Raw genomic sequence first — 25093 nt, 5'->3', positions numbered from 1 at the left:
ATTCATGCATGTGTCTTTTTAAATTGTATTTTCTAGTGTTAGTCTTAATTTGGGAGTGTTGTAGCATCTCAAGGCCACCATAATTCAGGCCTATTATCACTGAGCTAATTACTAGTTGCAGAAACATTGAACTCAAAATGACGCTATATTGTGTCGGACGGAGAAAACACAAGAAAAAAATAAAACAGTAGTCAAAGAAAAGCACTGATTTGCTGTGAAGTTTCAAGCAGAGTCTGTGTCTGGAATCCCTCAGCTCAGTTTGTGCTTCATTAGAAACCAAACAACAGCACTCATCAGATCGATAATCGTTTGCTTTAGCTCAGCGGTATCATTCAAATTGCACTGTGTTTGTGCAACTGGATTATTGTGAAAATTTAGGGCAGTGTTCAAAACAAACAATGAGACTATTAGAAAGAGCTACAATTCTTCAGTTTTCCGTCCATTGACAGAGAATTTATTGTAGACTCTCTTTACATCTCCCCGGCGGACTTGTGGCTTTTGATCTCCGTTACCGTGTGATTAACGAGGTTTTGCTGGCGCTTTTCCAGTCTTATTTTTTTTTTTTTTAAGGAGCAGCAAGAAAGTCTATTTGTGTGCTATAAAATCACGATAAGGACAAAAAAAAAAGTGAGATGAAGGTTTTGTTTATATTAACTACTATTCAAAGGAAACAAAATAGTTTTATATCTGAGCAACTCTTAGAATAATCACTTGACGTACTGCACATCTCCTTGAACTTATCAGAATATACTGCAAATAATCACAGCTGAATAAACGTCTTTCTTCTCATGGTGATAGAACGCAGGAACAAAATGGTTTTATGTGTTAAGAAGGTGATACAACCCAGTCAAAATTCGTCAGAAAAATTTGGATTCAAAGCTACAGTGTGCAGGATTTAGTGTCATCTAGTGGTGATGTTGCAGACTGCATTATCCTGTTACCAGTAGAGATTTAGGATTAAGGACCATCACATCTCATCTGGACAATATAGTTAATAAAGTGTCAAAACCAGGACTAGGACCTTGTCCTTTCTTACTGTCGTAAAAGCATTTTTTTTTTCCTACCCAGCAGCCTTAAACCTACAAGGAAGTGGGTCAAATGCAGGAGCATGACCTTGAGCATCAATGGCATCTTAAGTTTCTGTGTAGGCTCTCAGTTGTCCAGGTGGTTTCCATTGTAGAGAAGCTTGAATCTTCGACTGGAGTGGGTTGCTTGGCGCGAGGACGTTTCGCTTCAAATCGCAGAAGCTTCCTCAGCTAAAATTCTTGCTCTGGTAGTCTGACTTCTGTCTTGACTCTTGTAGAGAAGAATAAACAGAAGCCACAAAAGCTGGAGTTTTAAACCTAACCAGACCCCTCCTGCTGAGAGGCAGACTGCTATAGGCTAGTGACTAAACAATAGCTCTAATTAGCACCTATTGTGCTCTAGTTAGCACCCTCCTAATGACAGGGCAGCTGTCCCTCCTAATGATGGGATGGACCCCTCTCCTGCCGGCTCCCTTGACGACTCTCCTGATGACGTGAATGACTCATTACCATGAACAAAAGACTGAAACTGCTTTGACCTGAGTACCCCATTGTAAACAGGGGACAAAGCGTGTCTCAGACCCCCTCCCCGGTTAAGGCTGGGTTTCAACTATTTCACATAGAACGTCTTCTTGACCCCTTTCTCGAACCATTTCTTCTCTCTGGCTAAGATTTTAACTTCCTTGTCCTCAAACGTGTGGTTAGTGTCTTTAAGGTGGAGATGAACTGCAGAGTGAGGTCCACTGGCACCCTCTCTGCGGTGCTGGTATAGCCTTTTGTGTAAAGGTTGCTTAGTCTCACCTATGTAGTGTTCGTTACAGTTTTCCTGACATCTGATAGAATACACTACATTGCTCTGTTTGTAACTAGGGATCCTGTCCTTAGGGTGAACTAATTTCTGTCTCAAGGTGTTAACCGGTTTAAAGTAAACTGGAACTGGAAATGGTTTGAGAGAGGGGTCAAAGAGGCATTCTATGTGAAACAGTTGAAACCCAGCCTTAACCGGGGAGGGGGTCTGAGACACGCTTTGTCCCCTGTTTACAATGGGGTACTCAGGTCAAAGCAGTTTCAGTCATTTGTTCATGGTAATGAGTCATTCACGTCATGAGAGTCGTCATGGAAACCGGCAGGAGAGGCATCCATCCCATCATTAGGAGGGACAGCTGCCCTGTCATTAGGAGGGTGCTGACTAGAGCACAATAGGTGCTAATTAGAGCTATTGTTTAGTCACTAGCCTATAGCAGTCTGCCTCTCGGGAGGAGGGGTCTGGTTAGGTTTAAAACTCCAGCTTTGCTTCTGTTTATTCTTCTCTACAAGAGTCAAGACAGAAGTCAGACTACCACAGCAAGAATTTTAGCTGAGGAAGCTTCTGAGATTTGAAGCAAAATGTCCTCACGTCAAGCAACCCAGTCCAGTCGAAGATTCAAGCTTCTCTACAATGACATCTTAAATTATAAAAGGAAGCTTAAATATTAAGAACTTGAAAAGCACAGAGCGTTGATGTTGATGGGCAAATGGCAATATTGGATACCGCCAAGAGCACTTTGTCCAAACTTTGACTGATGACAGCAAAAACACAACATTATTTCACTTTATTTTTATTACTATTCTTGTGCTTTCAGGTGCACTGCTGTTCTCTCCAAGTGTTAACTGGCCAAACTTTCAATCACATACCAATTACACAAGAAGGATTGTGATCAGACAGCATTTTTAATGGAACTTTGGCAGTTGGAAGTTCCATTCAAGTGATATTGAAGAAACCTTTTTTACACTTTCTTTGAACAAGGTCTCTCTGGGTATCTGCAGAGAATTTTTATTTTGCACTTGGTTGCAGCACAGCTGAAAAGAGTCTGAGTCCCCAAAGGTTTTGGAGAGAAGTGAGGACCAGAAGGTCCCTTATCTCCAACACAGATGTGTACACGGAAAGAATGAACAACAAGAACGGTGGGAAGCAGGGGAAAAAGTGACAAGGGGAGTTTGGGTTCAGCCAGAGAGACAAAACATTTTCACCTGCATTTATTCTTCAGCTTTGGGCAAACCCGAGGCATGCACCCTGTAAAATGCAGTGAGTCAGCGTGTGAATGCATAGACAGACAGACGTATGCCTCCATTCCCTGCAGCTTGTTAACACGATAAATCAAAAACAACAAATACTATCATCTTATAAGTCCCCAAATAAAAGGTGCATATAAAGAGAACAAAGTGATTAAATTTTGGTCAACTCCAATGCACCACCTGCTGGATATATCTGGGCTTGTTGCAAGGAAAAACTTCATGTGCATGTGGCGTAGGCAGCACCAGGGGATAAGGAGTTAGACTACCAATATACAGACAAGACACTTCATCACCTGCATTAAATGGGCCCTGGCCTTTGCTGTGGAAGCAACCTGTATTGGACTGTTATCACATCTAGGGGGCGTCACAAGCTCTCATCCCCTTCGTGCTACAGAATCCTGGTATAAGCCCCGACACCAATGGGCCTCAGGGTCTAAACGGGACTTCATCTTCAAATTCATGCATGATGGAATTTACAAGTAGGTGTGTTTCAAGTCACATGGACCTTGAGATTAACTTGTTTGTCAGCCTATTTCATTTCCAAAACGTCAGTTTAATGGCCACCAAGGCCGCCACTGCCTTGTGGATGTTGTCAACTACAACCCCAATTCCAATGAAGTTGGGACGTTGTGAAAAATGTAAATAAAAACAGAATACAATGATTTGCAAATCCTCTTCAACCTATATTCAATTGAATACACCACAAAGACAAGATATTTAATGTTCATACTGATAAACTTTATTGTTTTTGTGTAAATATTTGTTCATGTTGAAGTGGGTGACTGCAACACGTTTCAAAAAAGCTGGGACAGTGGTATGTTTACCACTGTGTTACATCACCTTTCCTTCTAACAACACTCAATAAGCGTTTGGGAACTGAGGACACTAATTGTTGAAGCTTTGTAGGTGGAATTCTTTCCCATTCTTGCTTGATGTACAACTTCAGCTATTCAGCAGTCCGGGGTTTCCATTGTCGTATTTTGCACTTCATAATGCGCCACACATTTTCAATGGGCGACAGGTCCGGACTGCAGGCAGGCCAGTCTAGTACCCGCACTCTTTTACTACGAAACCACGCTGTTGTAACACGTGCAGAATGTGGCTTGGCATTGTCTTGCTGAAATAAGCAGGGACGTCCCTGAAAAAAAGATGTTGCTTGGATGGCAGCATGTGTTGCTCCAAAATCTGGATGTTCCTTTCAGAATTGATGGTGCCAACACAGATGTGTAAGTTGCCCATGCCATGGGCACTAACACACCCTCATACCATCACAGATGCTGGCTTTTGAACTTTGCGCTGGTAACAATCTGGATGGTCTTTTTCCTCTTTTGTCCGGTGGACACAACGTCCATGATTTTCAACAACATGAAATGTGAACTCATCAGACCACAGCACACTTTTCCACTTTGTGTCTGTCAATTTCAAATGAGCTCGGGCCCAGAGAAGGCGGCGGCATTTCTGGATGTTGTTGACGTATGGCTTTCACTTTGGTAGAGTTTTAACTTGCACTTGTAGATGTAGCGACAAACTGTGTTAACTGACAATGGTTTTCTGAAGTGTCCATGCGTTAAGATCCTTTACACAATGGTGTTGGTTTTTAATGCAGTGCCGCCTGAGGGATCAAAGGTCATGGGCATTCAATGTGAGTTTTCGGCCTTGCCGCTTATGTGTAGAAAGTTTTCCAGATTCTCTGAATCTTCTGATTATATTATGGACTGTAGATGATGGAATCCCTAAATTCCTTGTAATTGAATGTTGAGAAACATTGTTTTTAAACTGTTGGACTATTTTTCCAGCAGTTGTTCACACAGTGGTGATCCTCACCCCATCTTTGCTTGTAAATGGCTGAGCCTTTTGGGGATGCTCCTTTTATACTCAATCATGACAATCACGTGTTTCCAATTAGGTGTTCTTTGAGCATTCATCAACTTTCCCAGTCTTTTGTTGCCTCATCCCAACTTTTTTAAAATGTGTTGCAGGCATCCATTTCAAAATGAGCAAATATTTGCACAAAAACAAACTTTATCAGTTTGAACATTAAATATCTTGCCTTTGTGGTGTATTCAGTTGAATATAGGTTGAAGAGGATTTGCAAATCATTGTATTCTGTTTTTATTTACATTTTACTCAACATCCCAACTTCACTGGAATTGGGGTTGTAGACTGAACCCCAACTTCTGTTCTCCTCTCCTCACTCGTACCTCACCTCCAATGTTCATTCATCTTTCTGTCACCATCCACTACTACATTACCCACACTGCACAGGGCTATCAAGCACGCACTATCACCCTCAACATGGATTATTCATCTGTCTGACACAGCAATCACTCCCTTGATGATTTCTCTCACTCACACACTCAGACTTATTCCACATGTTAGATTAAAGGGCCTTCAAACTGACACCCCTTTTCTTCGGCTCCCCTCAGTTTTCTATCTCCATCAACACTCAATTAGGCTGCCATTACCAGTTAATGGAGATCCAGTCAGTCTTTTATGCCTAAATTTTGCAGGCGGCTCAGCCTGGCTGATACTGATTTGATGTGACAGCCCGGTTAGCTGCGGATTTTTATTTATTTTATTTTTTACAGAACTGGAGGAAGGTGGACGGCACGCTAATGAAAACAGAGTTACGGGCACTTCAGCCACCTGCAAAGAGGCATTAAAAATAATGTGCAAAGCACCAACTGTAAGACTGAAAAATCTAATTATTATGGTTTACATATTTTCTGACAGAAAGAATATTAGATACATACATGCAGGATGTAATTATTGCTTTACAGCTACAGTATGTAGATTTAGTGTCATTGAGCGGTGAGGCTGCAGACTGCACAATACATAACAGAACCCATAAAAATTGTAATAAATCCTACAAAATTGGTGGACTTAAACTTCAGTCTGTGTATGATCGTTCCCCAAAGTTTCAATTATCTTGGTCGCTTTGCATAAAAGTCATGTTCTTTTAAAATAATGCTCCAAATGGTATGATTTGTTGGCGAGACAGGACTCCAGGCAAAATGCCCTTCCTTTGGTTGACCAAGACAAGTTGTTAAAGAATATTGTTCCAATTGTCTTTTTTGGGGGGGATCACCCTGTACCATTGCCAATCACGATTTTGTTTCCCTTCATATTTTCTTTGGCGATGGGGATTCATGCTCTCTTGCTCTCTCTTGTTAACCTGCACCCACTGATTCCTCTTCTTTTTCTTCAGTTTTTGGTGAAGAGAGTATGTCCCTTTTGGATTAATGTGCAACATGCTGTTTTCCCACTGGGGGGGAAGGGGGGCTCATTCTAAGCACATCAATTTGCCATTGCAGTTAATTATACACAAATTAACAGAATCCTATATTGTGTTTCTGCTAACAAACACCTTTAATGGCATCAGCCATACTTTATGCTGTGGTCTACTGGGGCTGTGAAAGTTCTGAGAGGGACAGGAAGAGCCTCAATAGATTAGCCAGACGGGCTGGCTCTGTCCTGGAATGTACTCTGGATCACATAGAGGTGGTGGGTGAGAGGAGGATACTAGCTAAACTGACATCAATTATGGACAACCCCTCTCACCTCTTACCTGAGACCATGGGAGCCTTAAGCAGCTCCTTCAGTAATAGATTGCTGCACCCTCGGTGCAAAACTGAACACCTCCGCAGGTCATTTATTCCAACTGCAGTCAGACTGCATAATACCTCAAAATGTATTTGGCACCGTAAGTACCTGCTGATTTTGCACTGTTAACTACGTCTTCCACCACCTTTTGTACTTTATTACATGCAGAATTGTGCAATTTATCCCGTGGAATAATTTTCCCATATCTATACATACTTATGCATATATATATACTCACTTATATTCTATTTTTCACATAATCTGTTCACATCAGTATGTATGCACCCACAGGCAAACATTGCAATATACCTTAGTCACCATTCTTTAAAGTAAATATTTTTCTTTTCTTTACTACTCTTGCTACAGCAACAAGTGATTTTCCCCACTGTGGGATCAATAAAGTTTATCTTATCTTAAAGCCAACACAAAACCTATCTCACTGAGCTCCCTTCTCTATGTATTGTGTTGAATGAAAGCACTTTATAAATAAAATTATTTTTATCAATATTAATTTCAGCAATTTGGCAGCTTTGGTCAAAAACAGATCCATTACTGGGAAGAATGTCATTCTCCACCAGATACTACACTGCATCTTCTTAGGTTCTTTGACCAAAAGGCAACGCACGAAAGGAGGACGAGCTTTCAAAATCACCACGATAACAAGTGCAACAAGTGAAAGCAGCGCCAAAGACAAAACAGTTCCTGGAAATGAGCACAAAGACAAACAGAAGCAACAGGAAGGAAGAGCAACAGGACTGAGATTGAGAAAATATCAGAACCAACTGAAACAGTCGAGTACATCGAGTAATCACAGAGGCGTCCCAATTAATGTGGCAGTGAGATAGCCGTGTTTTAAGATGCCACAGTGAATATCTTTAAAAGCTGCACTGAAGAACACAAAAATAAGTGTTCAGATGGGGATATAAAAATCAAGAATTATAAACACCTCAAGTAAAATGTTTAAGAAGCCTTTTAATAACCTACCAATGTAATCTCATAACACCTTTTATAAACTATTCGCCGTGGACAACACTACCTCTTATTTCTTATTTTACTTCTGCACACTCTCATTATTCCCGCTGCTCTCCAGCTTCCGGCAGCAGTGGTTAAGGCAGAAAGAGGAAGAAGGAAGAAACGGAAATTTTCACCTGGGGTAAAGAGCAAGACGGCAAGACAGAAAAAAAAACTGGCAAAAGGAAGCCAGGATTCAACTCAGCACTTACTTTGGAGCTGCTGTCCCAAAATCCAGAAAAGCCGAGCGACAGCCGCGGAGAGAAAGAGCGGGAAGAGAAAAATGAATTTGCTCCTAGCACGGGAAGCGGAGGAAGTGGGAGTGAAATGAGGTTGGAGCAGAGACTTCCTCACACACAAACACAGAAAAGACACAGCTGTGACAGTCGAGTGCGAGCAACACAGTCAAAGTCCAAGAGACCTCAGCGAGGAACCAACAGTGAAACCCCAAATCGGCCGGATTGACCCGAGAATCTCAAGCACGCCCCGAGGATTCAATCTGTGGGGATATAAGGCAGGAAAGAGTGGAAAGAAACCCCTCACATGAAAATTCACAAGACACATCAAAAACCAAGAAGGCCTGAATGTGGAGACAAAATGAAACTGGAGGTGTGGCAACAGTTTAGCTACCTGTTGTTAGCAAAGTCCTCTTCGTCCTGACTCCGAGAAAGAAGCGTCAGTTCAACAAAAACACACTTAGCCTCCATTTATTCCACTCTCTCTCCCTCTGTGTGTCTATCAGGGTAGAGATAGGACACAGAGAGACTTGTGTCTGAACCACAGGAAGCAAACAGACAAACAGAGGCCTCCTCTGGATGCTAATTAGCACGTCGCCAGACGCCAGATAAAGTCTTTTAACGTGCAAACTGCATGTGTGGCAGATATGAAAGACTGTACTGTACAAAAAAAGTGCTGATATAATACTTCTACATGCGTGTTTTGCTGATAACAAATAGGAAAAAGTGTCGCTGCTCTGGTCAAATCCGAGAAAATTCCATCATCCCGCTTTAAATCCTGTGACATTTTGTAATCTCTGACAGTTTCACCCCAAACTGGACGCAGAGTTCACAGGGCATCAGATAAAAATAGAGGCTAAAAATCTGCTGGCATTTCCTGATGGAAGCTATTTGATTAGAAACAGAAGGGAGGGGTGGACATCAGAGAGGACAATGGACCCTCTGAGGTCCTCGCTGAATTGGACGGGAGCAGAAAGAGGAGCAGTGATGGAGCAGATCTGGAGAGGCAAAGTCTCAAAAAAAGAAAAGGCTCATAAGAAAAAGAGAGTGCAAGATTTAAAAAGAAATATCCGATTTTCACATTTCTCAATGGTGTTTTAAGGTGTGGGGGCCATATAGCACAGGTCCAATCATTTACTCACGAGGGTTTAATTCCAGTAATTTGCACTTTCCTGCCTGATTAGCTTTGACTAATTAATCGTCAACTGATTGTAGGATGCATGTTTGTTGTCCGAGTTGATATATATTTTTTACAAATTATGACCTTTGACTTTTGACCCCAAAGTCAATAGTCTTCTTGGGGTCAATACACCAAGTTCGGTGGCAATTGGACAATAAAAAAGTTACTGCACTCACATCTCCACCTTAAAGACACTAACTACACATTTGAGGACAAGGAAGTTAAAATCTTAGCCAGAGAAAAGGGATGGTTTGAGAGAGGAGTGAAAGAAGCATTGTATGTGAAACAGTTGAAATCCAGCCTTAACTGGGGAGGGGGTCTGAAACACGCTTTGTCCCCTGTCTACAATGGGGTACTCAGGTCAAAGCAGTTCCAGGCTTTTGTTCATGGTAATAAGTCATTCACTTCGTCAGGAGAGGCGTCAGTCCCATCGTTAGGAGGCACAGCTACCCTGTCATTAGGAGGGTGCTAACTAGAGCACAGTAGGTGCTAATTAGAGCAATTGTTAGTCACTAGCCAATAGCAGTCTCAGTAGGAGGGGTCTGGTTAGGTTTAAACTCCAGCTTTTGGTGGCTTCTGTTATTCTCCTTTATTCTTCTCTCTTCTAGAGTCAAGACAAACAGAAGTCAGACTACCAGAGCAAGAATTTTAGCTGAGGAAGCTTCTGCGATTACAACCCCTGGCAAAAATTATGGAATCACCGGCCTCGGAGGATGTTCATTCAGTTGTTTAATTTTGTAGAAAAAAAGCAGATCACAGACATGACACAAAACTAAAGTCATTTCAAATGGCAACTTTCTGGCTTTAAGAAACACTATAAGAAATCAAGAAAAAAAGATTGTGGCAGTCAGTAACGGTTACTTTTTTAGACCAAGCAGAGGAAAAAAATATGGAATATGGAATTTTTTAATTTTTTCTGAGGAAAAAATTATGGAATCACCCTGTAAATTTTCATCCCCAAAACTAACACCTGCATCATATCAGATCTGCTCGTTAGTCTGCATCTAAAAAGGAGTGAACACACCTTGGAGAGCTGTTGCACCAAGTGGACTGACATGAATCATGGCTCCAACACGAGAGATGTCAATTGAAACAAAGGAGAGGATTATCAAACTCTTAAAAGAGAGTAAATCATCACACAATGTTGCAAAAGATTGTTGGTTGTTCACAGTCAGCTGTGTCTAAACTCTGGACCAAATACAAACAACATGGGAAGGTTGTTAAAGGCAAACATACTGGTAGACCAAGGAAGACAAAGCATCAAGACAGAAAACTTAAAGCAATATGTCTCAAAAATCGAAAAATGTACAACAAAACAAATGAGGAACGAATGGGATGAAACTGGAGTCAACGTCTGTGACCGAACTGTAAGAAACCGCCTAAAGGAAATGGGATTTACATACAGAAAAGCTAAACGAAGGGCATCATTAACACCTAAACAGAAAAAAACAAGGTTACAATGGGCTAAGGAAAAGCAATTGTGGACTGTGGATGACTGGATGAAAGTCATATTCAGTGATGAATCTCGAATCTGCATTGGGCAAGGTGATGATGCTGAAACTTTTGTTTGGTGCCGTTCCAATGAGATTTATAAAGATGACTGCCTGAAGAGAACATGTAAATTTCCACAGTCATTGATGATATGGGGCTGCATGTCAGGTAAAGGCACTGGGGAGATGGCTGTCATTACATCATCAATAAATGCACAAGTTTATGTTGATATTTTGGACAATTGAAAGGATGTTTGGGGATGATGAAATCATTTTTCAAGATGATAATGCATCTTGCCATAGAGCAAAAACTGCAAAAACATTCCTAGCAAAAAGACACATAGGGTCAATGTCATGGCATAGGGTCAACATCAATGAGCAGATCTGATTTGATGCAGGTGTTAATTTGGGGGATGAAAATTTACAGGGTGATTCCATAATTTTTTCCTCAGAATTGAGTGATTCCATATTTTTTTCCTCTGCTTGGTCTAAAAAAAGTAACCGTTACTGACTGCCACAATCTTTTTTCTTGATTTCTTATAGTGTTTCTTAAAGCCAGAAAGTTGCCATTTGAAATGACTTTAGTTTTGTGTCATGTCTGTGATCTGCTTTTTTCTACAAAATTAAACAACTGAATGAACATCCTCTGAGGCCGGTGATTCCATAATTTTTGCCAGGGGTTGTAGAAGCGAAACATCCTCGCGTCAAGCAACCCAGTCCAGTCGAAGAGTCAAGCTTCTCTACTGCACTCACAGTTTTTTTTTTTTTTTTTTACAATGTATTCTCCAGTGACCTTGAGCTTTGACCTTTTGACCCCAAAATCAGTCTGCTTCTTGGGGTCACTGTGCATAATGCAGATCCCAAGTTTGGTGACAAGTGAAATGTCATGACTGACTTAGTGACTTCCTGAACATAATGACGTCTCACCCACTGGCTGCAGCATGGGGGGGGGGGGGGGGGTCCACTTGTAATCTCCTGTATCTATCAGAATCCAGAATTTCCCATCTGAATAAGATTTACCACGTTACTGATGGATTCTGGAGATCCACTCACTTATTCTCACTATTATGGCAAATACAATAATAATAAGCAGAACACAAGCTTCTTGTTTCTGCAAGATGTTCACATTTTTCATGTGATGCTTTTATTGATTTCTTCAACAAAAAACTAAAGGATATTAGAAATAAAAACATTATCAAATACAGCCTCAAAAAATTTCTGCCAGATTTGGACATATTTCTTTACAAAACAGAGTAACTGAGTTGGAAATGAATACACAAATAAACAGAGGAAATAAGTTACTCTGCTTGAAAAATGAGAGAAAAGGATATGATTGAAAATTTAAAAGCGTAACCACCAGAAGAGAAGAAGGAGAAAAAAAATGAGAGAATGAGGAAAATAATGAGACAGAATGAGAAGTGCAGGTAAGTCCGAGCAGTGAGCAGGGATTCCCTGGCAGAAATTGGATTTCCCTCCATGGCTGGTTAATCCCACAGAAATCAGCGAGTTGAGCTGCCCGTGGTACATCGACAAATATGACTCGTCAGACAATAACCCCCCTCACATTCATCTTGATGGCTGCTGGGTTGAGCAAAGCTCAAGCTCCAGTTTCCCCAAATTATTCTGGGCCCATTCATAATCCCTCAGACATCAGCAAAAAAGCCGGTGCCAAAACGGCTTTAGGTTAAAGCTACAGAGTGTAGAATTAAAGTTTTTATCTTTTGGAAAAATGGAATATAGCATTCATAAACATCGGTTCATGAATGTCTGATTACCTACAACAATGACTTTACATGTTTTATAACCTTAGAATGAGTTCTTTATATCTACATGGGAGCAGGCCCCCTCATGATGGTCGCCATGTTGCACCGCCATGTTGATAGAGTAGCCCAAATGGGACACAGTCACGCTAACTTTTTAATTTTATAGCACAGTTTAAAGATTGAAGAAAAAATAAGATAAATCAGTGGTTGGTCCTCTATAACTGTCTACTGGTTGCTAGCATGAGCGTGGGCTAACAAGTTTGATAACTGTCATTATACATATTGTTTATCACAACAGAAGGCAAAGAAGCATGAGTCACCATCAGCAAAGATGCAAAAATGTGAAGGGGGAAACAAAATTGTGACCAGCAATGCCATAATGCAATCTGCAACCTCACCACGAGAGGGCGGTAGAACCTCCACACAGTAGCTTTAAATATTACCAGCAATAGATGCCAAAATGTCAGAATTTGTTAAAAGATTGCACAGTTACACATTAATAATTCTTAAAAACTAAATTCCAGAAGCCAGGTGTATCTGATCTTCTAAGATGGGACCACCTGGAGTGTGTGAGCAGACACACGGAATGTTAAAGCAGCTTCACTTACTCTTCCTGAAGTTCATATTATATACCATCCTGGTCTCATCTGTTTGAACTGATTTTCACATCGATGTTATATTTTATACATCAAAGAATTTCTGTTTCACGCCATGATTAGACACCAGTGTGCATGCTGCAACTTAGCAAGAATCAGTGGGGTGAAACTCCAGAACATTTGTGGTGCAAATGCATTTTTTAAAAAAAATCCAATTTTCACCCACACTTTGCTAATATAGATTTTTCAAAACTGTTTCCCTTGGCTCCATCAAATACTAATGAATAATAAAATAATAAGAGCGGGGGGGAGCTCATTTGTTTTTCTCCTTTAGTACAAGGTTAATTAATACATGTGAGGTCAATGTTATCAAAATGACTCCACATTTATTATTCTTATGGTTTTATTTCTCTATCATGACACGGGGAATTGCTTCAGAAGATGTTTAATATAACCTTGAACACACAAAAACCTCTCAAATCTACAGTATAACCTCTGTATTATTTTGAAAAAGCGTGAAGACAAAAAAAAAAAAAAAACCCTCCCTCCGAAGCTACGGCGCCTGTTTGAAATGGCACGCCTGCAAAACCCCCACTGGGTTCTTAACGTCTTATAAATGACATGTACAGAGTCACATAAAAGTGATATAATCGTTGACCACAAAATCAATCTGGTTCAAACTGTACTTCTGTGGTTTAGGGACCATCTGCAAGGAGACTATTAATCCTCCCGCAGATGTTCCATCAAACCCAAAGAGACCAAAAAGAAAAAAAAAATGCAAGGTGACTCCAGAAAAAAAACCAAGATGTAAGGTAAAGGAGAAATAAAAGGCGTCATTAGCCAGAATTTATTAAAATGACTGTTATGTTTAGAAAAATTGGTCGTTTTTCCCCCACCCCCACTCAACCAACCGTGAGGCTAACTACTGTTATTAGCATGTTAGCTTCCACACTTAACATCAACCAACTTGCAGTGCCACCTGCACATAGCATAAATCTTTATTATGACTTGTGAATAGTCAAACCACAATGCTAACACATAATCTCTGATATAAACAGCAGTACGCTCAATACTAGGAATTCTAGCTAGATTTCCAAAAAGGCTATGTATATTATCATAACGCTAGTCAGGGGAAAACAAAACACTCGGCCATTGTTTTCTGTCATTCAGCCTTAGTGACTTTCAGTCAATCTGACAACAGAATAAAGTTGCATATGTAGCATACAGCAGTGTTCAGAATAACAGTAGTGCTATGTGACTAAAAAGATTAATCTAGGTTTTTAGTATATTTCTTATTGTTACATGGGAAAGAAGGTACCAGTAGTTTCAGTAGATTCTCACAAATCCAACAAGACCAAGCATTCATGATATGCACACTCTTAAGGTTATGAAATTGGGCTATTAGTAAAAAAAAAAAGTACAAAAGGAGGTGTTCACAATAATAGTAGCATCTGCTGTTGACGCTACATACTCAAAACTATTATGTTCAAACTGCTTTTTTTAGCAATCCTGTGAATCACTAAACTAGTATTTAGTTGTATAACCACAGTTTTTCGTGATTTCTTCACAACTGCGAGGCATTAATTTTGTTGGTTTGGAACCAAGATTTTGCTGGTTCACTAGTTTGCTTGGGGTCATTGTCTTGTTGAAACACCCATTTCAAGGGCATGTCCTCTTCAGCATAAGGCAACATGACCTCTTCAAGTATTTTGACATATCCAAACTGATCCATGATACCTGGTATGCGATATATAGGCCCCACACCATAGTAGGAGAAACATGCCCATATCATGATGCTTGCAACACCATGCTTCACTGTCTTCACTGTGAACTGTGGCTTGAATTCAGAGTTTGGGGGTCATCTCACAAACTGTCTGCGGCCCTCGGACCCAAAAAGAACAATTTTACTCTCATCAGTCCACAAAATATTCCTCCATTTTTCTTTAGGCCAGTTGCTGTGTTCTTTGGCAAATTGTAACCTCTTCTGCACATGTCTTTTATTTAACAGAGGGACTTTGCGGGGGATTCTTGCAAATAAATTAGCTTCACACAGGCATCTTCTAACTGTCACAGCACTTACAGGTAACTCCAGACTGTCTTTGATCATCCTGGAGCTGATCAGTGGATGAGCCTTTGCCATTCTGGTTATTCTTCTATCCATTTTGATGGTTGTTTTCTGTTTTCTTTCACGCGTCTGTTTTCTTTTTGTCCATTTTAAAGCATTGGAGATCATAGTAGATGAACAGCCTATAATTTTTTGCACCTGCGTATACGTTTTTCCCTCTCCAATCAACTTTTTAATCAAACTACGCTGTTCTTCTGAACAATGTCTTGAACGTCCCATTTTCCTCAGGCTTTCAAAGAGAAAAGCATGTTCAACAGGTGCTGGCTTTATCCTTACATAGGGGACACCTGATTCACACCTGTTTGTTCCACAAAATTAACAAACTCACTGACTGAATGCCACACTACTATTATTGTGAACACCCCCTTTTCTACTTTTTTTTTTTACTAATAGCCCAATTTCATAGCCTTAAGAGTGTGCATATCATGAATGCTTGGTCTTGTTGGATTTGTGAGAATCTACTGAATCTGCTGGTACCTTGTTTCCCATGTAACAATAAGAAATATACCAAAACCCGGATTAATCTTTTTAGTCACATAGCACTACTATTATTCTGAACACTGTACAAAGCAAAGTCAATTAGCATGACTCAGCAGTATGTAAAACATGAGAAACAGCACTTGAGTGCGTCCTAAACCCAGTGTGTATTCACTGCAGGAGTTTTCATATTTCCAGAGGTGATTAAATTGCCTATTTGCCCTTTTAAATGGCACTACACCTCTGCCGAAGCCTTAAATTACCCTTCAAAAATTAATCTGCCATGAGAAATCCACTAAGCAGCGCTAAACCGCCACAAGTGACGCAACAAGAAGCTTGAAATATCCACGAAAAGGTCACAACATCTAGTAATACTGCAACAGACTGTGACTTTCAAAATGTTTTACAAATGGTTTTAACAGTGATATGCTCTCCTCCAGTGTATCTCCAGATCTATAATTGGATTCATTTAAAGATAATTGATCCCTTTAGGGTAACTCATCAACAAACTTCATTATCAAAGTTAGTTAGCTGTGCATCAATCAGCCAAAATGACAACAATCTATTGTGGTAAATTTCTTTATTGCAGACTCTCCATAAACATCCCGTCTGATGGAAGACGAGGAGGAAGAATGATGCACAGAATAACAACAGCGTACTTACATCATTAGCTGTGAATATTTACCAACCGTCGGGGACTATAACGCAGTTTGGAATGAAAAATTGACTCTGAATTTAAATAAAGCCCTGTTACACAAACAGTAATAATAATCTTTCACACAGCAGACGACACAGCAATATATCCTGAGAGGAAATTGAGAATGGCAAAAATACATTTTGAGGAAGTTAGCTGCTGTACGTAGCTTATGAAGACACTAGCAGCCCAATGTTTGCACCTTCAGCATTCATGAAACTTCAAGACAAAAAGTACGGGTGCGCTTGCTTGAGTGCAGAAAAATTTTTAAATATTCAATGAAAACTTAAATTTAAGCTTGTCAAAAATGAACTCACAATATGTAAATAAATAAATAAATAAATAAATACTTGTGACTGCCAGTGGTACCCCTCGGTCCCTTTGGAAGTGAAATCCCTGGGTGGTAGCAAAACATTTTTGGTTGTTTGTGATCTTGACCTCAAGCTTAAAGTCATCCATTTTCAAACTTGACCAAGGTCTTCTTGACCAGATACACCTTTTTTCAAGTTTAGTTGCCCTAGACCTCTCCATTCCAGAATAATCGCACTAATGAGAAAATCAGAAAATCTTGCCTGTTACCTTGACCTCAGGTTCAAGGTCATCCATTTTCAAACATGACCAACGTCTTGACCAGATACACTTGTCCTGTAAGTTTGATGACCCTAGGCTTTTCCATTCCAGAGTAATTGCACTAGCAAGACAATTGTTAAGGTATCGTATCGCTAGTAGCGTATCGAGATGCGTACTGAATCGTTGTCAGTGATGAGATTCACATGCTTGGTGTCTAGGCTTCACCACAGCCTGGTGAAAAAAGGAAACTTCTATTTACCTTCATTGCTTTTGTACAGTAACTTCTGATTCCTGTTGCACGGTTACAGCCTGACACACAACATAATTTGGCATTAGTGATTAATTTAGCAGTAACCACAACTGCTAAAAAAAACCAAGCAGTTTGACAGATGGAAACGAAGCACGTGCACAGTGTTTCCCTGACAGGCTCCTTCACAGAAGCCTCATCCTTTGCCTGATCCACCTCAAGATCTTCTAAAACCCTTGTGGGCATCTAACGTGCCAGCACAGCGGAGACCTCCTCCTCTTCCTGCTTCCAACTTCTTAAACTCCTGGAGCTTTGAAAACATTAAGGTCACCTGGCACTCAAAGGAAAAACGGAGGAAGAAAAACAGCAATTTACAGGAATGAGGACTCAAGGATGCTGACGCGATGCAGAGCTGTGACGCACCTGTGCTGATGCTGACTCTAATTTGTCAATGGTGGGCATCCCACGCATGGCGTCTTATGATTAGCCGTGTTGCCTAGCAACCGCTCTCTGCATGTGTATCTTTTTCTTGCATTAGCTCATTACCTGTCCCCTCTCTTTCTCTGCATTTTGCCTGACAAGAGGTTTGAGCATCTGAAGCTGTGGTCGCAGAGGAAACCTCCACGCATGCTGTGGCGTCAGTCGGCATTCATGTGGAGGTGGTGGGAGGAAACCCGTGGCTGGTGACGAAGGTTCTCAAGAGGGGACACTTCTGTGGGCAGGTGTGTGCACAGGTAGAAACACATGCGATGACAATATCGACATCCTCGGCTGCCGTGATTGAAAGGATGCATGTGTTTCTCCGGCTAACATGACACCCATCTCGTGTTTACATGCAGTAGTGTTCAGAATAATAGTAGTGCTATGTGACTAAAAAGATTAATCCAGGTTTTGAGTATATTTCTTATTGTTACATGGGAAACAAGGTACTAGTAGATTCAGTAGATTCTCACAAATCCAACAAGACCAAGCATTCATGATATGCACACTCTTAAGGCTATGAAACTGGGCTATTAGTAAAAAAAAAAAGAAGAAAAGGGGGTGTTCACAATAATAGTAGTGTGGCATTCAGTCAGTGAGTTCGTCAATTTTGTGGAACAAACAGGTGTGAATCAGGTGTCCCTTATTTAAGGATGAAGCCAGCACCTGTTGAACATGCTTTTCTCTTTGAAAGCCTGAGGAAAATGGGACGTTCAAGACACTGTTCAGAAGAACAGCGTAGTTTGATTAAAAAGTTGATTGGAGAGGGGAAAACTTATACGAAGGTGCAAAAAAATATAGGCTGTTCATCTACAAATGATCTCCAATGCTTTAAAATGGACAAAAAAAAACCAGAGATGCGTAAAGGAAAACGGAAAACAACCATCAAAATGTATAGAAGAATAACCAGAATGGCCAAGGCTCACCCATTGATCAGCTCCAGGATGATCAAAGACAGTCTGGAGTTACCTGTAAGTGCTGTGACAGTTAGAAGACGCCTGTGTGAAGCTAATTTATTTGCAAGAATCCCCCGCAAAGTCCCTCTGTTAAATAAAAGACATGTGCAGAAGAGGTTACAATTTGCCATAGAACACATCAACTGGCCTAAAGAGAAATGGAGGAATATTTTGTGGACTGATGAGAGTAAAATTGTTCTTTTTGGGTCCAAGGGCCGCAGACAGTTTGTGAGACGACCCCAAAACTCTGAATTCAAGCCACAGTTCACAGTGAAGACAGTGAAGCATGGTGGTGCAAGCATCATGATATGGGCATGCTTCTCCTACTATGGTGTGGGGCCTATATATCGCATACCAGGTATCATGGATCAGTTTGGATATGTCAAAATACTTGAAGAGGTCATGTTGCCTTATGCTGAAGAGGACATGCCCTTGAAATGGGTGTTTCAACAAGACAATGACCCCAAGCACACTAGTAAACCAGCAAAATCTTGGTTCCAAACCAACAAAATGAATGCCTCGCAGATGTGAAGAAATCATGAAAAACTGTGGTTATACAACTAAATACTAGTTTAGTGACTCACAGGATTGCTAAAAATGCAGTCTGAACATAATAGTTTTGAGTTTGTAGCATCAACAGCAGATGCTACTATTATTGTGAACACCCCCTTTTCTACTTTTTTTACTAATAGAAAATTTCATAGCCTTAAGAGTGTGCATATCATGAATGCTTGCTCTTGTTGGATTTGTGAGAATCTACTGAATCTACTGGTACCTTGTTTCAATTCAATTTATTTCAATTTCAATTTATTTTCATTTATATAGCGCAAAATCACAACAGAGTTGCCTCAAGGCGCTTCACACAGGTAAGGTCTAACCTTACCAACCCCCACAGCAACAGTGGTAAGGAAAAACTCCCTCTGAGGAAGAAACCTCAAGCAGACCAGACTCAAAGGGGTGACCCTCTGCTTGGGCCATGCTACAAACATAAATTACAGAAATAATTCACAGAACAATTCACGGACAAATATACAAGAATTGCTGTTGGTGCACAGGACAGGAAGATCACCAACACGAATACAACTCCCATCTCTGGATGGAGCTGCACCTTAAACAGAGAAAAAACAGAATCAGGCATCAGAAAGACAAAAAATACTGTATAATTTGCCAGCAATAATCAACAAGAAAAACAGAAGAAATACTAAGGTGATCGCCAGCCGCTAGCCCTAAGCTTCACTAAAAGACCCAGAATTTAGGTAAAGTTGAGGCTGCGGCCCACTCCAATTACTAATAAATGAATTAAGAGAGTAAAAAGCGTAAAACAAAACTGCACCAGTATGCTAGCCATATGAAAGGGAAAATAAGTGCGTCTTAAGTCTGGACTTGAAAATCTCCACAGAATCTGATTGTTTTATTGACGCAGGGAGATCATTCCACAGAACAGGGGCATGATAAGAGAAAGCTCTGTGACCCGCAGACTTCTTATTCACCTTAGGGACACAAAGTATTCCTGCACCCTGAGAACGTAAAGCCCGGGTCGGTACGTAAGGTTTAATTAGGTCAGCTAGGTAGGGAGGTGCCAGTCCATGAACAATTTTATAGGTTAGTAGCAGAACCTTAAAATCTCAATCTCACTGGGACAGGAAGCCAGTGAAGAGATGCCAAAATGGGTGTAATGTGGTCAAACTTTCTGCTTCGTGTCAAAAGTCTGGGTGCAGCATTTTGAACCAATTGGAGACCCCTAATGCTAGACTGTGGTAAACCAGAAAATAGAACATTGCAGTAGTCCAATCTAGAAGAGATGAACGCATGGATCAGGGTCTCAGCGTGAGCCATAGGCAGGATGGGACGAATCTTCACTATACGAGGTCTGTGATGAAAAAAGCGGTCCTTTTTATTTTTTTCAAAAAATAAATGGATTTGATTCATATGTTTTTACGTCAGACAAGCTTGAACCCTCGTGCGCATGCGTGAGTTTTTTCACGCGTGTCAGTGACGTCATTCGCCTGTGGGCAGGCCTTGAGTGAGGAGTGCTCCACCCCGCCCGTCGGAATCTCTTTGTCTGAATAGCCGCTGCGGACAGTGCGTGTTGCTTTATCAACATTTTTTCTGGACCTGTGAGGGATATCCAAGTGGACACTATTCGAGAAATTAAGCTGGTTTTCGGTGAAAAGTTTAACGGCTGATGAGAGATTATGGGGTGTTTCTGTCGCTGTAAGGACTTCCCACGGAGCGGGACGTCGTGCAGGGCTTCCAGGCACCGTCGTCGGCCTGTTTCGACCTGAAAACATTCTAATTTAAGGCTTAATTCACCCAGGACGTCGTGAGAGAACAGAGAAGATTCAGAACAGGCCAGCATGAGGACTTTATGCGGACATTCCACTGTTTAAGGACATTTTGTAATGAAAGACGTGCGCGCAAATTCGCCAAGTCGTTTCCGTGACGACTCGGCGAATCTGTGTGCGCTGCGACAGGAAAAACACCTCCGTGTTGAAAACCATTTGTAAAATTCAGACGGCTTTTGAAGGCTTTCAACAAGTGAGTAACTGAGAAATTGTTTAACAGCTTGGGCATGTTCCAACTTGCCCGTTAAGGTTTCCAACAGAGGTGTTTTTCCTGTCGCGACCCCCCACGGTCGGGTCCGGCCCGACATGCGACTCTGCCCGCACGTTCTTTCATTACAAAATGTCCGTTAACAATGGAATGTCCGAATAAACTCCTCATGCCGACTTCTTCTGAAAGCTCTCTGTTCTCTGACGACTTACTGGGTCAACAGAGCCTGAAATGTGGAAGTTTTCAACTTGAAACGGCGAGACGCTGCCGCCTCGAAGTGCAGATCGCCGTCAGGCGCCGTGGGCCGTCCTTAAAGCGACACTACCAGACCAAAATCTCTCATCAGCCGTTAAAATTTTTACCGAAAACCAGCTGAATTTATCGAATGGTGTCCACTCAGTTGTGCCTTACAGTTTTTGAAAAAATTTTTATCAAACAAAAGCAGCAGTCTGAGCCATTCCTAGTAAGTAAGTCCCTTCGGCTACTCCCTTGTTTGCACTTGGGGTCGCCACAGCAAATCAAAGGTGGATCTGCATGTTGAATTGGCACAAGTTTTACGCCGGATGCCCTTCCTGACGCAACTCCACATTACATGGAGAAATCTGGCACGGGTGGGATTTGAACCCGGAACCTTCTGAACTGAAACCAAGCGCATTAACCACTTGGCCACCACCCCCCCCCGAGCCATTCCTAAACAATGAAAAAAACGACGAGAGGGTGGGCGACTCTTCACTCAAAGACTGCCCACAGGCGAATGACGTAACCGACAGGCATGAAAAAACTCTCGCATGCCCACGAGGGTTCAAGCATGTCTGATGTAATCACACGTGATTCAAATCCATATGGTTTTTGAAAAAAATAATAAGGTCCGTTACTTTTATCACAGACCTCGTATTTCACAGGTGGAAGAAAGCAGTCCTAGTAATATTTGTAATATGGAGACCAAAGGACAACGAAGGATCAAAAATTACCCCAAGGTTCCTCACTTTGTCAGTATGATGTATGACACACGAGCCTAGGCTGAGTGTTAACTAGTCAAATTGATGTCAGATTGATGTTTCCCATGTAACAATAAGAAATATACTCAAAACCTGGATTAATCTTTTTAGTCACATAGCACTACTATTATTCTGAACACTACTGTATGTACGAGCTGTGCTGCAACGTGAGCGTTTTTCCTCCGTCTTTTTGTTAGATGCTTGATATCATCGTTGCGAGCCGTCTGGATTTAACCCGACATATTTATGCTTTCAGTTGTTGAAGCACAGTTTGACATGCATGAAACATTTCACACAACAACACATTACTTAATATTACCATCGTTAATGAGCACCACAAAGCAGAAAACAAGCCTTCTTATTCACATTCTGGACTGAACATATTAGCAATTTGAGATCAACAACTTAAGTGATTCCTAAGCACGAAAAGCAAATGAATGCACAAAATATCAATTAAAGAGCACAAATTATTAATTTGTGAGCACTTTTTTCTCATGCACGACACTGTTCTGCATTTTAAAGTAATGTCTACTCCTTCAGTGCAGTATGTACAAGAATATAAAGGAAATGGGAGTTGTGTTGCTTTGGAGTGGGCTTTGGGTGACTGGTCTAGTGTCACCAGGGGTGCTGACTTACAAATGCTCTTAAATGATTCGTAGTTGCATCAGTTTTGTGGTTTTTTTTTTTTTTTTTTTTGTCAAATATGTCTTCTTTTATGCATTGTTAAAATGGCCATAGCAGATGGCCACTCCACTGGGTCTGATCTGCTTGAAGGTGGTTCTTTGCAATTAAAAAAAAAAAAGGGCAGAGGGAATTTTTTCCTAACAGTTGTTGCTAATGTGCTTGTGGAAACCAGTGGCTTTGCTGGCAGGGAAAAGTTAATTGATGCTGATTTTGTGGACATCTTTCAGCTGTGATCTTTGTGGAATCACTGGATGCCCTGATTGAAGCATATGAGAAGTTGAGTGAGGAATCCAAGTGTCTTGGTTTGCGATGGTCCTGGATCATGAATAAGCTCCAGGTTTTCTGTGAGTTCCTGGACTCAATCATCAGTGCCCAACTTGTAGAGACGTTCACTTATCTTGGCAGTGACATTCATGTCGCTTGGTTCTTGACCTTTGGAATTCAGACGTGCCACTGAGGAGTGTATGGGCTCACATAAGTGACATAAGTGTTGGGCGATGAGATGTTTGCAGGAGAATGAAGGTCCAAATGGAAGATGGTCATCCTTGCTGATTGAAAGGATGTTCCAGGTGCCCACCTGCATGAACCGCCTCAGTTTGGACTTGAGGAACGCCGTGCAGTGGACGACCCCTCAATTGCATTGTGAGGGAGCATCAGTTATGACATTTTGGCCATGTGGCCCTTTTCTCCGTGCATGATCCAGCACGAAGGCGCTTGAGTGCTGAGGACCCCAGCAGCTGGAGAGGTCCAACGGGACACCAACGATTCACCTGGGTGCAGCAATAAGATGGTTACTTGTCTTCCTGAGTGGTAGCCATTCAGAACTCCAGGCAGTTCTGTGGTTTTGTGGCTGTGGCAAAGTGGAGCATCAGCACATGCTCCCATACTTGACTTGACTTGGTATTTTTGTCAAAGTCAAGTCACTTTGCCATTGGCTGCTCTTAAATCATTCCAACAAGTTTGGTCCAAATTGGATCAAAAGTCTTCAAGTTACCTTCTTCACGCACATAAAGACAGAGAGACACATGGGGCTGAAAATAATACCCCTACATGAACTACTGTGGCGTCCAGGTATAAAAAGTTTCACAAATAAGAGTTGGACAACAAAGAAGAAACATCAGTCTGACAGAGACACACACGAAGATGTATGGTGAAAGCTACATGTTTAAGAACGAATTTGATAAATCAGCTGAGAAGAGTTGACAGTGAAATAATGCAATAACATCGCCCTTTCTTTTTGTCCTCTCCCACTCTCTTCCTTCCGTCCTTCCAGCCCACACACACATAAACCCACTTGAGCAAACCGAAGACAATGCACACACAGACATTCTGCACAAACACTCCCCAGCTGATGGCACCGAATATGCTGCATAAACCCACACACTCGCACATTTCCACATCTTTTTTTTTTTCCTCGCCACATCAACACGTCCAGGTGTGATCCCTCGCCAGGCAGCACGTCTGTCAGAGAGGCCGGCAGACGAGACAGAGGGTCTGCCGTGTTGGAAATGTCAGAAGACCTGCTGTTCGAGTCAGCGTGTGCCTCGCCACCAAACACTCTGCTTAAACACAGCTAAGAAATACATCCACGCAATTTACAGAATCGACAGTTACAGCTACGGCCACACCCACTTTAATACTCACACACGACCGTATAGATATGAGGGGCACAGCTGATTCATCAAGTGTTTCCTCACTCGTGACTGGCTGAGCCAAGGAAAATGGGTCTCCGGGAGCGAGGTTGGTGACCTTTGCTCTACTGGGGGACTTCTCATCTTCTTTATATTATTTTGTTGTTTGTTTTTCTATTTCCTGTTTCTTCAGCTCTGTAAAACTTTTCAAAACCTTGTAATTAGTAGAATGGCCTAAGCTTGGGGTCGCCCCCTTTGAGTCTGGCCTGCTTAAGGTTTCTTCCTCATTATCATCAAAGGAGTTTGTCTTTACCACTGTTGCCTGTGTGCTTACTCTAGCGGTTGGTAAGGTCAGACCTTACTGGTGTGAAGCACCTCGAGGCAGCTTTGTTGTGATTTGGCGCTATATGAACTAAATAAATTGAAATTAAATTGAACTGAACTGTTATTACCTTTGCTGAATGACAGAAAAGGAATTATAACCTTTATGACATCACAAGATAATACTAAAGATTGAGATAAAGGAAAAACCTATCTAGCAAAGTTTTTAAAGAACAAAAGAGGTCAGAGACAAAATGTGAGCGCTCACTGGAATCAGCAGCAAACCGATTATTGGATAAACTGACACGTTTGAACAATAGACAGAGTCATTATTATAGTCTCATATTGTTGCAAACAAAAGAGAAAATGGAAAACTAAGGAACACATTTAAATTGTTG

At 41.2% G+C, this 25093-nt stretch overlaps 1 protein-coding gene across 5 annotated transcripts in view; it reads right to left on the bottom strand.

The window, feature by feature from the left end:
* Positions 1 to 25093, bottom strand: part of anks1b (ankyrin repeat and sterile alpha motif domain containing 1B) — a 275419-nt gene that overhangs the window by 131613 nt on the left and 118713 nt on the right. The window lies entirely within an intron of this gene.

This window comes from Thalassophryne amazonica, chromosome 22 (assembly GCF_902500255.1).
Source record: "Thalassophryne amazonica chromosome 22, fThaAma1.1, whole genome shotgun sequence".
Taxonomy (NCBI): domain Eukaryota; kingdom Metazoa; phylum Chordata; class Actinopteri; order Batrachoidiformes; family Batrachoididae; genus Thalassophryne; species Thalassophryne amazonica.
This window is presented reverse-complemented; position numbering and strand designations above follow the sequence as displayed.